Source organism: Rousettus aegyptiacus, unplaced genomic scaffold, assembly GCF_014176215.1.
Source record: "Rousettus aegyptiacus isolate mRouAeg1 unplaced genomic scaffold, mRouAeg1.p scaffold_m13_p_1, whole genome shotgun sequence".
Lineage (NCBI taxonomy): Eukaryota > Metazoa > Chordata > Mammalia > Chiroptera > Pteropodidae > Rousettus > Rousettus aegyptiacus.
This window is the reverse complement of record NW_023416284.1, coordinates 72,389,168-72,402,859: the sequence shown is the minus strand read 5'-3', so window position 1 is coordinate 72,402,859 and position 13,692 is coordinate 72,389,168. Positions and strand designations below refer to the sequence as shown.

The window sequence follows — 13,692 nt, the reverse complement described above, 5'->3', positions numbered from 1 at the left end:
TAAATTCAAGGTGTTTGGGGGCTACCTGAGAGCATTTATGACAGATAGACTCCTGGATTTAGGATGGGGACAAACAAACTTTTCACATGAGTCCTTAAAAACAGACAGCATTCTGTTTGAATTTTTGAACCCCATTCTAGTACAAACATGCCTGGTGCCTAGTACCAGAGAGTTTCCTTCTCGGCAAAAGTAATGGAATCCCTTGCCATTTTGGGATTCCAGTGACTTTTCCTCCCTGCTCCCTGTTTCCTTTCTCCTGAGGTATTATCTGTGCCTGGGCTGCAGGAGTAGGGGTTGTGCATCTAGTTGCCAAGGAGCTGTAAGCAACTCTGGCAGGGACATGGTTCGTGCCACACATCTCCTCCTGGCCCCTCTGTGGTCTTGCATGATGACAGAAAATAGCCACTTTTGTCATCGTCTGTCTGTTACTCAAACACAGACCACAGGGCTGACAAATCTACCCCACAGTTGATAGCTTGAAGGCATAGGGACATCTAGAAGTCATTCTCAACTCAGGAGATTTTTTTCACTGTTATCTCTTAGGTTCATCAATGGGGAAATGACACAGAGAAATAACCTTTCTTAGCTCTCCTCTCTATTCCCTTGGAAAGATCTTAGGCTTGTCTGACACAAGCAAGCAGTAGCCCTCAGAGATAATCGAATTCATACCCCCTTCTCCATTCCTATTTTAAAGTTTCTCTTATTGGATTGCTTCTTACTGACCAAGGACAACTTTTTATAGAAATTGAAATACAGGAGTTGGAAGTGTCTTAAAGATCATTTGATGAGTTGCGCCGCGAACTGAAACCATAGTTATAATATACAGATCCCTGGGCCTCATCCGATGCACCATGCAAGTTGTTGGCTCATTCATTAAAGGCTGGTGGGAGACCTAGAGCTTTCCAGAGGTTCCTGAAGCCACATCTGAAAACCACTGGTGTAATCAAATTTCCTCATTTTCTTAGAGCCCAGAGAAGTTAAATTAGTTGCCAAAGGCCCCACAACAGTTAATGACTGGCCTAAGACTTCAACACAGTTCCTGGTGTGCTAGACCAGTGACATTTCTTTACTTGTCCTTCCTAAGTATTTAGTATTCAGTAAAACCTTAATCATTTAGTTTCTTTAATAAAGATAACATATTCTTAATGAATATATAATTCAATGTCTTTGAGCTTATTATATAACCTATAAATTTTTAGAGTCTCATATGCAAATTAAGTGTCACCTTTCTGAAATCAGGAGTGTTTTCTTAAAGGATCACGGATTCCTCATGAATTCACCATCATATTTTAAAGGTGACAGAGACTTCCCAGGATACAAATCAGAAGCACAATGAATGAAATTTTCTTTAGGAAAATCAAAAAAATAGTCAATGAACTAACATATTTGTTCACTTCTACAAGCACGCATACACAACACACACACACACACACACACACACACACACACACACCCTTCAACTTTTGGCTCCAGAGATTATTTATTACGCAAAAAAGAATTTAAATGCTTTCACTGTTATGTCAGGTGAATGTATAAGTGCATTGTAAGTTTCGTTTACTTTGGTACTCCATTTTGATCATTAGTGCCATTTATATATTAACTTGTAATACAGACTGAGAGTAAAATAATAAAACTGCATTTTGCTAAACTATTCTCCAACAAAGCCTTTGCAGAATGAGAATGGCACCCCACCACACTATCCCCCACCCCCCTTATTCAGAATGAGTGGGGCAGGGAGCACTGGGTTTTCCCTTTTCTGGCGAGGAACAATTGAATGAGTAACTGGTGCGGGCACCAAAGGTAGTCCCCCCGCCCACAGACCCAGAGGCATCTTGCACATTTTGAAAGGAATGCACAATACTGCTCTGCTACACCCACACCACACACAAAAACCACCACTTTTATATAGAATCTAGCAGTACTCTCTGTTAGAAGCTGAAAAAGAGAATACTGGTTTTTGTTCATAGTGAGATGTATCAAGGAATTATACTTTGTTAAATCTAATGTATATAGCTAAGATAAAATGTTTACAGGTGATAAAGTTCAAACTCACATCGAAACGAATCAGTAAACAGAGGAATCAGTCATTACTATTCGCTGTTAAAAGGTGAAACATTCTTCAAGCATTATAAAGTCCTGAAATAAAAACATAATTTCATAAAGTAAAAAGGTATTTTCTTTTCCAATAAATTCTTTTCAGAAAGCATTGGTTTAGCTGTACCAGTATATTTATTTGCTATCTCTGTTATATACAAACTTTAATAATGGAATATTTCCAGGAATAAAAATTATGATAATTCATATAATTTTATATAAATTTTAAATATTTCTGATGATTTAAAGAAAATTGTAATACAGAATTTCCTTAATTGACTTTCTGTGTTTTTAAATAATTTTTCATACATGCATGCAAATTCACAAAAATGCAAATTAAAAAAAATTACTCAAAATATATTGACTTTTAACTTTTTGATACTATATCTTAAAGGGCATATTGGCACATTATCAGTAATACTACATTACACAGATTGTATATAATCACCCTAAAATATATAACACAGAGTCCCAATTTAAAAGTCTCCTTCTGAACTTCCAACCTTATACTTTTCTGAAGTAGTATATATCCAGGGGCATGAAAAACAGGCCATTTCAAATCTGGTAACACACAATGAATTAGTGAATTATCTTAATAGTTCTTGTCCTAATTAAGCCAATAAGAAAGGCATCCATCCAATATTCCAACAGATAGCCAGAGTTTTTGGTTATGTAATTAATCACCTCACAGGCGTCCACCTCAAAGGCATGGGACACAACAAGTTTATGAGGATTATGCTGAAAAGAAATGTTACATAAGAGGAATTACTCAGGATAGGCTGACTGCCCCCAAAACAAAGATTCTTGGCCACTAGAGTCACTCAACAGTATACTCTAGGTTACAAACAGAAAAGATTAAATAATATATTCATATTGGGAGCCAATTTTTCTATCAACAATAAGGAGAAAAACTTTCGAGCATTTCAGGGCAAGATTTTTTTAGGCTATACAAATACGACCTCTCCAGACTTTTTTTTTTTTTAAAAAAAAGAGTTTATTTGAAGACATAAATAAAATCAATCAAATAAACAAGAAATATTTACTGAGACCCTTCTGTATGGCTAGGATTATGTTTCTATCTAAGTTCCACGAATTTTCAGGTTACTCAAAAAATTACTCAACTTTATAAAGTATTTCAATAAATAATGTAGTCTTCCAAAATGTGCATGGGGCTGTAATTCCATCTAGTTTCTATGATGACACTATAAACCTTGGATGGAATTACAGTCCTAATGTGAACAATCAGAGTGTGCTACTCCGCATGCTTGGGGAATCCACGATGAACTCAACTTCTAAAATAATACCCACGAAGCCATTGGCATGTAATTACAACCAGGAAGCCAAGCTATCTGCAGGCTAGTACATGAGCAATGTTCAGCTGAAAGTACCACTCTCCTTACTGTAGCAAAAATTAGTTTAATACATCTGAAAAATCTCTTTCTCTCCAAAATTAACTTTGTACTTTTGTGATGAGTACATATCCACAAGGGTCTGCTTCATCGATGTGTTATATTTTGGTGATGTTGTACGAGACTGTCTGGATACTACCTGTGAAACCTTAAAATCTTCTAAAATCACCTCCACACACTAAAATTGTAAACTCTAAAAAGCACAATATACAATGAAATAGGGAAAAAATCATGCATGAAAGCCCTACAAAATTACTGGCGTTTCTTCTAATTCTTTGAGACTAGCCTGACCTTTATTAGCATAAACAAAGCAAAGTGCCCTGTGTCTGGAAGAGGAAAAAAAAAAACAAAGATTTATCTAGAAAGATTAAACTCAGGGTTGTAAAAAAATGAAACAAACCCAGAATTTCCCTGGGAAAAAAAAAGACAATGACACTATGAATCAGCATTTTTTTCCCCAAGCAGCCTGGAATAAAAGAAGGAACACACATACACACTCATGAGTGGTGCAATCACAAGCACCATGAGGAATGAAGACAAAGGTATTTACAAATTTAATTACATATATTTGTATTTGGGACACACATGGCTTCCTTGATCTTTTCACACCTTTATCATACCTAACTTTATTTGATACTTACAGAAGTCACCACAGCTCTATAAAATCAGCATTGCTATAACAACCAGAAAGCTAAAAAAAAAAAAAAAAAAAATCCTCTGCCAGGAATCCTCACCAAACACAAAATATAAGGAATAAAGAATTTGTACTCTCAAATGGCCATTTTTAACTCCATCATACTTCTAATAGCAAAGGTATGTGACATTCTCATGAAAACCCGGCTCATCGAAGGACCTCTTATAGATTATGTGCCACTGGGTTCCTGCATCACTAAATTCAGAATTTACTAATTACATTAGATCCTAAGTTTACTTCCAAGCTCCTGGGATTTGTGTATACTGAAGCACAGTGGTCACCTAAACTAAAGAGTAGCAAAGTAGGAGATAGTAGACAAAAACAGTATTGATAAATTTCCATGAATATGAGACATATGATTTAGCAATTTAGCATCTTTATTCAAAAAACTTCTTGTTTAAAACAACAACAACTAAAAGACTAACATAATAGCCATCTCTGGGGGGCTCCATATCTCCCTATAACTTGAGAAAACACACTTGGCACAAGTAAATAAAGAAATAAGTCTGAAATAACTCTGAAGTTACAGAAAGAATAAGCAGAGATAGAGTTCTAAGTTCACCTCCAGAGGCAAGTTGGTACTAGAATATCAACTGAGTTTTTACAGTTCAAGGCTACCCTGGTTGAAGTCCTCTATCTCAAGGACAGGCCAAACTCCCAACTTTGGCCTCCTCCCAAGAGCATCACCTAAATTCAGATTAATAAATAAGTACCTGCTTAACACTGAACGCTGAATAATTTTTGACACATTATAACATCCTGATGTACAGCCAGCTCGACTCAACAATTTATAACAGCAAGCCAAAAATATGAGGGTAATAGAGAAGAGAGGGAATTCTTTATATGTGTTTTCCAAAAAATATTCTTGGTGACATTCAATCTGCTTTCCTCCTGCTCAATGCCAAATGGGGCTATGTAAAAAGCAATGCCATTCTAAAACTACCACTAAACTACTTCAAAAAATCAAATTTAATATTTTGAGATTCCCATTAATAAGATCTCTGGCAACCACGAAAAGCTGGTTAGATGACTCTCATTTTTCTAGGTGCTTAACTGCAAACAAACATGAAAATAGATATGCTTGGTGATAGGAATGGAGAGAGAGAGAGAGAGAGAGAGAGAGAGAGAGAGAGAGAGAGAGAGAGAGTGTGTGTGTGTGTGTGTGTGTGTGTTTAAACACACTACCTTTCCTTATGTATCAGGAATTTCCTTTCTGGCACATTTTAGAGCAAATCGAGACAATATTTACTCTTTGGGACAGATTTGTGAATCAGGCAGTGCTACAGGACTGTGAGCATTGAGCCTGCGTTAAGTGACAAGAAAACAAGTTTACTACCTGGTGTTGTTCTATTCCAGACGGAAAAGAAGATGAATTTTATTAGCAGTTAAAAAGTTTTTTTGATAAATTCCTCATTGTCTCCTTATTTGAACTTTTTTTCCACTACAGGAGAGGGAGATGAAACAAACAAACAAATTAACTAACAAAGGGACTATTCAGGATTCCTTAGGGAACATGGAGGAATCCAGTTATTTTTTTAAAGTATTATTTGTGCTCTGATTTGATAAACTTTAGGAGGAAGAGGATGACCCTGATTGAGTTTGACCATGATCTTCAGTGCTCATCCCTATCAGCAACATGACTTTCTCCAGTCTATATAGCTCAGTACTGTTATGCCTCCACTGAGAAACTAGATACATGAAGAACATTTATTTATTCACATTACCAAAGATATTAACTCCAGAGATATCCTGAATGTTTTACAGCTCTCTAGCAGTCCCACTTTCTTCACAGGTAATTAACCTCTTGATGGGCTTAGAGCAGCAGCAGTGTTAGAAGACACAATACATCAATGATAAGTTATAAAACAGGAGAGAAGATAATTGGAAAAAGATTTCCAAGCTCATTGGAAAATATATTTGCAATTACTGAGAAAGAGTACACTCAACTTTTCAGGGACATATGAATCACAGAATTGTTGCATTGGCAAGGGCCTTAGAAAATCATTCAACTTTTGATACTTGTAATAAGAAAATGGAGATACAAAGAGGGAGAGTGACTTGCCCAGACGTATTCAACTCAATACAAATTTTGTGTGTGCTGCCTAAAGTGAGACAGGACAGCATGGCGTGGCTCATTCTTTCCCATGCAGTCTCCTTTGTAAATCATGCTGGTGCAGGCCTCCTGCCTTTAGCTCACCAGATTACACTTTAGGGAAGAACTAGGAAATAACAACTAAGCTCTGAAAACTGAAAGCAAGACAAAGGAAAACGGAGCGATAAGAAGGAAGACAATAGGAAAAGTCAACGACAATTTGTTTTAGCGCTTGCAAACACTACTCGTGTCTTTCATTACATTTAAGTGAGTGATGAAATGATGTGATACCTCGCGTATTCTGTAGTAATGAGGACAATTTGGGGCCGAAATTTCATTGTAGGTGTCACGGAAATATTCCTTTGGAACCAGGTCCCAAATCATCATTTGCTCCTTTCATCACTGTCAGCATTAGGTATAGTGGCAAAGCTGCCTAAGGGTAGGGACCTTCAGTGCCTTGTTCTCCATTATATTCCCTACACCTAGGGAATAAATACATGGCACCAAGTGAGTACTCCATAAAATTTACCTAAAGAATAAATAGAAACTCCTAGGAAGAATGAAGAATAAATATGCAAAGTTCAAAAATACATACACGGTATTATCATCTGTAAGTCGAAAATGAACACCTATTTAAAAATTAAAAGAATGTTAAAAGAGGGATTTTTTTTGTATTAATAAAAAAGGTGAGGTACGTTAAAAATGTAAAGCACCTATTACGCAAGCAGTAACCATCATCACATCTATTATGTAGGTACCTTAGTTAAGTGGCCACTGTATTTTCTAGTGAGCTCAATCTATTTTAGATAATTGACCTGTTTGCAACCACTAAAATCAACATTTTTCTCTCTGCTTTTAAATTTAAACTTCTACCTTACCAGCTGTATCACAGCCACAAACTATATGACAAATAATTTGGTTAATGTCTTTGGGTTCTCAGACAGCTGGCTAGCTCTCTGATAAAATAATCTTATAAATCAAATACCAGTAGGTGGAATAGTGCTAACAAACGTAATTATAAAATTTTCCTATTTAAAAACTCAAGAAAGTCAATTAGATCCAATTAATACACACAAATTTGCACAACAGGAAGTAAATACGAATAGCTTATCCTTGAAAAACTTTTAATATGGTTTTGGCCATTGTGAACGCAGAATAATTATAATAATAGCAACAACCACTTTAAAAATAGAGGCTATGGAGTAATCACTGTGTAAAGTGCTTTACATATATCTCATTTCATTCTTACAAAGACATGAGATGTTCCCTATTTTTGCTTTAGAAATGAGAAAACTGAGACTCAATGGCTAAGTGAGGTGCCTAAGATCTCAATTTGGCAGGTCTAGGTTTGAAACCTCAGTCAAAATGATCCCAGACCTGATACACATACAGAGACCTTTATAAACAGCAAAACAGCTACAAACACATCTCTTGATTTACTTAACATCAGTGTTATCTGTACACTGAGCAGCATGTGACATAATGGTAGAGCCTAGGCTTTGCAGCCAAAGCTCCTAGGTCCAAATTTCAGCTCTGCCACTCTCGAGCTGCATGCCCTAACCTCTCTGTGCCTCTGTGTCCTCATCTCTAAACATGGTAGTCATAATGGGACCAAGAAAACCGATACCTACCAACTCATAGGGTTGTTGTGAAGATTAAATGAGTTAGTACACAAAGGAAATACAGTTTGCAGTAAAAAACATTACCATGTGCAAATGCTTAGTATCTTTTGGAATGCTAAAAAGAACATTAAATTTGGAGGCAAGGGGCCTCGGGTATATGACCCGATCGAAGATACTTAAACTTTCTGAGCTTCATTTTCCTTATCTGCAAAAATGGAATACCAGCTGCCTTGCTTCTTCCCCAAGACTGTCATAAGAAACAAGTAATAGAAGACAAGGTATGTGACAGCACTTTGGAAACTAAAAAGTACAGAATATTACCACATCCATGTGAATAATTACCATTGACTTTTAGCCTCTCAAAACCAAAGAGGTCATCTTTATTATATTCTCTACTGCCTGAAAATTTAACATTAAGCATCAGATCCAGTCTTGACACTGGACTGCTATAATAATAGAACAAATCTCCGGTCATTCAGGACTCGATCAAACGAACTCTATTAACTACCTCCTTCTGCACACCCACCGTGAGAAAGTAATTGATGTTCAACATGACCCCAAAGCTCTCCAAGACTCTGAAGTACCTTCAGGGAAAGATTAAATTATGTTCAGCCTAGTTTATTATGAAGTGTATTTAATTATACTCAAATTCTTTGAAAATTGGTGACCTAGGAAAAGTAGAGAGACTAAGTCTCAGGTTCTCTGGTAACTGGAAGCTTCTCCTCACCGTCCCACCCCCAATCACCCTTTATTAAAGTTTATCATAAAATACAGCCCATCCTGGGGTAGGAAAAATTGGGAATCCAGCACAATAATTATAAAAGCCAAAGAATTTGGCTCTGCGTAATCCTCAGGGACCACTAATGTGCAGAAATAGTAAAGTCGAAATCTTGAAACAATGAAAAATTTAAACTACACAAGAGCCCTACATATTTCAAGTATGATTTTGGTTGCTAATGGATTTAAACATTTGAACAAGGAATAGCAAATATACCATTAAATATCTTATTATTAGTACTTAGAAGTGTAAAAACAGATAAATAATAGTGAATATTATGTTCCTTAGAGTGGAAAATAACATTTTGTTTGTTAGTTAAGCTTTGTCCCCTGTTTTAAAGAAATTATGTGTATGCTAATAAGGAACATAATATGTAAAAGAAAAAAGTTACACTGTATTAGGGTTGTAAAAGTATCACTACTTGCCTTTCTGAAAATTATTTCAATGCTGTTATATTACCTTCTCCAATGAAAAACGGGGAACAAATGTGTGTCTTAAGTGCCACATTTCAATGTTAGGAGAAAAATAAGTGGTCGTCTATTATAACCTTCTCTTCAGTATATGGCTTCCCCTGGAGAACTCCTGAGAAGGGGGTCCTCCCACCTCTGCTTGAACATCTTGGGTGACAGAGGTTTCATTATTTTGTCAGTCAGCTTGTTCTATTTTTAAGCAGATGTGATGTTAGAACATCCTTCCTCAAGTGGAGTGTAATTCTCTTTACCTTTTACTTCCCCCCTTTTCTTAGCTCTTAGCTGGGCCCTCTGGAACCACTTCGGTCAGTGATTTCACTTCCCATCAGGCCCTTTTCTAGTCCCACTCATTTTATCAGTTAAATAATGACCTGTTTCTACTCACATTTTTCAGTATTATCCTATAAATCGCATTGGCCATTCCTCATAATCATGTACTACCAGCTGAAGGGGCTCTCGGGCACCAAGGCTCTGTGGAGACTGATTGCAAAGTCCTAGGGACATTATGGCACTTGTGGACTTTCTCAGGACCCAGCTATAAGACACACTGTTTGTATAAGAAATATATTCTGAGTTCCAAAGGTCAGACTTAGAACCCATCTGGAAAGAATCTATTATAAATCACTGCTTCTACTTTGGGGGAAATATGTTCACATTAAAAAAAAAAAAAAAAAACACGAGGTATAATTTATCACTCCGTATTTTTACCTATCTCATGAGTCAAGTATTTTGGTGCATGCATAAAAAATCCACAGTTCCTCCTCCCTCCGTTAAAAGAAGCTGCCTAGAAGCAGAAGTGACAGAGCTAGCAAACCTGTACTATTCAGATGACCATCTCTCCTCTGCTTCCCGGGATTTCTCTAAATCACAGATCTCCAAGGTATCTCCATCTAAGTACCCCAACACACCAGCCATGTGGAGTAAGAGCAGAGCCCTGAGCCCAGTCTGGGCCTGAGCTTGCTTCTGAAGCTCCCAGTCTATACCTAAGAGGTGTAGTAAATAATGAATTTCTATAAAATGTCTTATCAAGCTTCATCTTGAATCATGAATGGTCCAAGCAGAAAAGTGACCATATGTATTTTTATTATTTTATCCAATGTCCATTTAGAATGTTACTAAACTTTTTCAATGTAATGCGTACTGACAGCCCTGACTTTTATATTAATGTCTTATTTAACCTTGCACGGTCCTCCTCAAATCTCTCAGCTCCCACCACCCAGAACCTGGCTATGACTGCCTTGGGCCAAACTGAGCAGGTGGGGAGAGCAAGAGGTTAGAATTAAAATGTACAATACAGCCTAGTAATTTTATAAGCTTGGCTATCCAGTTTCCCTTACATTTACAATAGATCAGATATAGGCAAATGAGAGTAGCAATAAGACATGACAATAAGAAAAGTGGATAAGACAGAAGCCATGGCATCAAGAAGAATTATGAGCTTCTAGGGCATCATGACTCTTCTATATCAGTGTAATAACTTTAGAGAAATGACTATTAATCTCCAAGAAAAAAGTTAAATTATGTTCACTATACTGTACTCTATTTAGGAAACTTTATACCATATTTTATAATAATTTCTGCCTGAAAATGTTGAGGGTTTTTTTTTTTTATTCCCCTAACAATGTCAGTGTTTGATGTCTTTAAATGTTCTGAGTAAATATACTATCTGGAATTAGTTAATTCCAGGAGTAAACAAAATTAAATACTGAAATATTTACTAGAGAACTTTGAAGTAAGGACAAAGTGAATAATCATTAAGGAACTCTAAAGAATTATGATTTTGTATGTTTTTTGTGGAGGAATTTTTCAAGCAAAGAAATAAATTTACTTTCTGACCTATTGGTCAAAGGTCCAGCTTTCATAAAGCCATAGGCTTAGATGGACCAAGAGAGTTTTGAAACCTCTCTAAAAGGAATAGTGGAAAAGAGTTTTCTCTTCTCATTTTTAAGAGAAAGGTAGTTCTGACCCTAAAAGCTAAGAGAAAAAAAAAAAAGACTAGGGACTTTTTAATGCAATTATTTCTCAACTCTTTTCTCTCTTAAACATCCTTGCTATATGGACAGGATATTTCCATTGGTAAGAGTTTTAAGGAAATTCTGGCAAGGTGCATTTACTCCTCTGAGACACTGCACTGGAGTGCCACCAACCCTGCCGTATTAAAATGGAAACAGCCCAGCAAGGCAGGGAACAGGGAGACTCCGGACTAACATACCTACCCGTGCATTTTCTTTTAAGTGGATTTCAATAACAGCACATACATTAGGTAATTTTGCTTCAGACTATAAATCGGGAAAATTCTTCAGCATATCATTAGTATGTTATCAAGTATTAAGGACAAACTAATTCTCAGTACAGGTTAGTCTGTTGTTACCAAACTTAAAATCTCCACTTTTTTAAACATTTGTTGACGTTTTCCCCCTTGGACTTCCCTAAGGCCCTTCTCGAGCTCTCTATGCCTTCAAATCCAGTTATTGAGATGTTGTTTAGAAAAGGGCTGTTTATTCATCTCTTTAAGAGCACTTCTTCCATTCTCTTTTTGAACTAAAAGTTGTTTTTATTAGCTTTTCTAGATTTTAAACCACTTCTTTTGTGCGCACAGACTCTGGAAAGTTAAGCCTAATTTTTTCCTTTTTTAAAATTCTTTTTTCTGGGTTTTTTTTCCCTACAGTTGCGCACACTCCCTACCCCTTTCCCTCCCCCCCCCCCCGCCCCACATACACACAATCACACATTCTCCAAATATATCATAAAAGAGACAAAACTCTCACTGGGCATAATCCTCAAATGTGTTCAAGTTACTCCTGTGATGCTGCTCTCTCTAGCTAAATGACCATACTGCCTTCCCAAAGCAACTGAACTTTTATTTCTGCTGAATTTTTAAAATACTTCTAACAAGCCCAAACATGGACTGAGCAACATAAAATAAGTCTCTTCAGAGCACCTAAGTAGAAATAAATAAGCAAATCCAGATAGCCAATCGGTACTGTTCTCATCCATAAACAGCCATACGCCTTCTCCACTGGTGGAAAGAGACCCATCAGGTTCTGGAAAGCTTGGCCCAAGGAACAGAACGAGGTCCCTTCCTGGGTCTGTACTGCCACTCTGCAGACACAGCTCACCCACAAGGCTTTCCCATTGCTAGAAGCACCAGAAGAGAGAATTTGCCTATTCCAACCAACCTTTCCCAAGCCACAGCAAAAAAATAACGCAACAGAGGTGAGTGACAAGGGGGAAAAAAAGTGGCCAAGAGTTCAACCTCTCAGTGATTAACTTTTCACCTCCTGTATCGCAAATTGACTGTGATCATTATTTATTTGAGCAGAGCCTAGGACCTTCAAGTCTAAACACATCACATGAGTGGCTGTCACTGAAGGACTTCACTGTATTAACATGTGAGAAAGCTAGAACAAAAATTTGTTTGAGCTGCCTAAAGACTAGCCACTCCTTCTCTCTCCCACTCTGACTCCCAGCACCTAGGAGGTGATGCTTCATTGTTCTTAGTCTATACTTAACACAACATTGGGCTTGTTACCCAAATAAACCTTTTCCTAAAGAGGATTAAAACACCTACATAGCTATGGCACTCTTGCATTGATCTTTAAAAACTGTTCGGCAGATGTATACATACTTTCCATGGTATACGGTAATGATGTTTAGCTTAGGAAGTTTTTTGGCCTTCTTGAAATATGAGAACAATTGAGTTGAAATGATAAATTTTCAAGACCAACCATTTAAAAAGTAATCTTAATAATAAAAGAGGATTGTAACTGAAGCTAAAAAGCTGTGCCCCATGAAGACAAAAACACAAAACCAGGAGTCTCTGGAGAGCAGGTGTTTCCAGCTTCAGCCCTTATACAAACAGGCTGTGCATTAAGGGTTGGTCATGTCGTTTCACTAGGCCTCAGATTGCTCACCTGTAAAATCAAAACATTAGGTTAGATTTAAGCCCTGTCAGCTCAAAAATTCTGATTCTATGATTGTCCTTTCAATTCAATAAAGTAAAATATGCTGCTTAATACTCCCTGCTTTTTTCAATGAAGCTAATTTTTTTAAAGGTAGAAAAGCTCAAATATGTCAAGAAAATATAACCAGAAAAAATTTTTTAATTAACTTTCTGCAACACAAAGCCTGTCTAGACATTAATATCTGATCTTTACTTCAAAAAAAAAAGTCCCATTTTGGTTTTCTGTTAGGCAATGTTCAGTTCATAACTAGACAAGAAATATTATATGCCTGTTAAAAATTCATCAGTATTTGCTGTTATGTTGTATTCAAGGTTTCGGTAGCTCCACAGCAGTAAGAAACTTCTCTATTACTCACTATTAAACTGCATTTAAAAGACCAACAAAACAGCTCAGAAATAAGCAAGCAAAATCTGTCTGAAACTGTTACAAGTTACAAGCTAATCTCAGATTCTGTGACCTTACCACCCAACGTTTTACAAATTGAGTAACTATTTCCCTGTCAGTTACTACTAACATGACAAAAATAAAAATGAAAGGGGAACGGGACACTTAGTTAGGAGTAGGTGAG

The 13,692-nt window shown here is 36.7% G+C and overlaps 1 protein-coding gene across 10 annotated transcripts in view; it reads right to left on the bottom strand.

Annotated features, from left to right (window-relative positions):
* ATXN1 (ataxin 1) overlaps positions 1–13,692 on the bottom strand; it is a 364,038-nt gene that overhangs the window by 296,644 nt on the left and 53,702 nt on the right. The window contains exons 3-4 of one of the 10 annotated variants that reach the window (XM_036236908.1): positions 6,581–6,771; positions 2,054–2,136 (exon numbers count right to left, since the gene is read on the bottom strand). The exons of 8 other annotated variants lie outside the window; for them this stretch is intronic. The gene's annotated coding sequence lies outside the window, so the exon portion shown is untranslated. The remainder of the gene's footprint in view (positions 1–2,053; positions 2,137–6,580; positions 6,772–13,692) is intronic. One more of the 10 variants, XM_036236903.1, reaches the window with a different exon arrangement.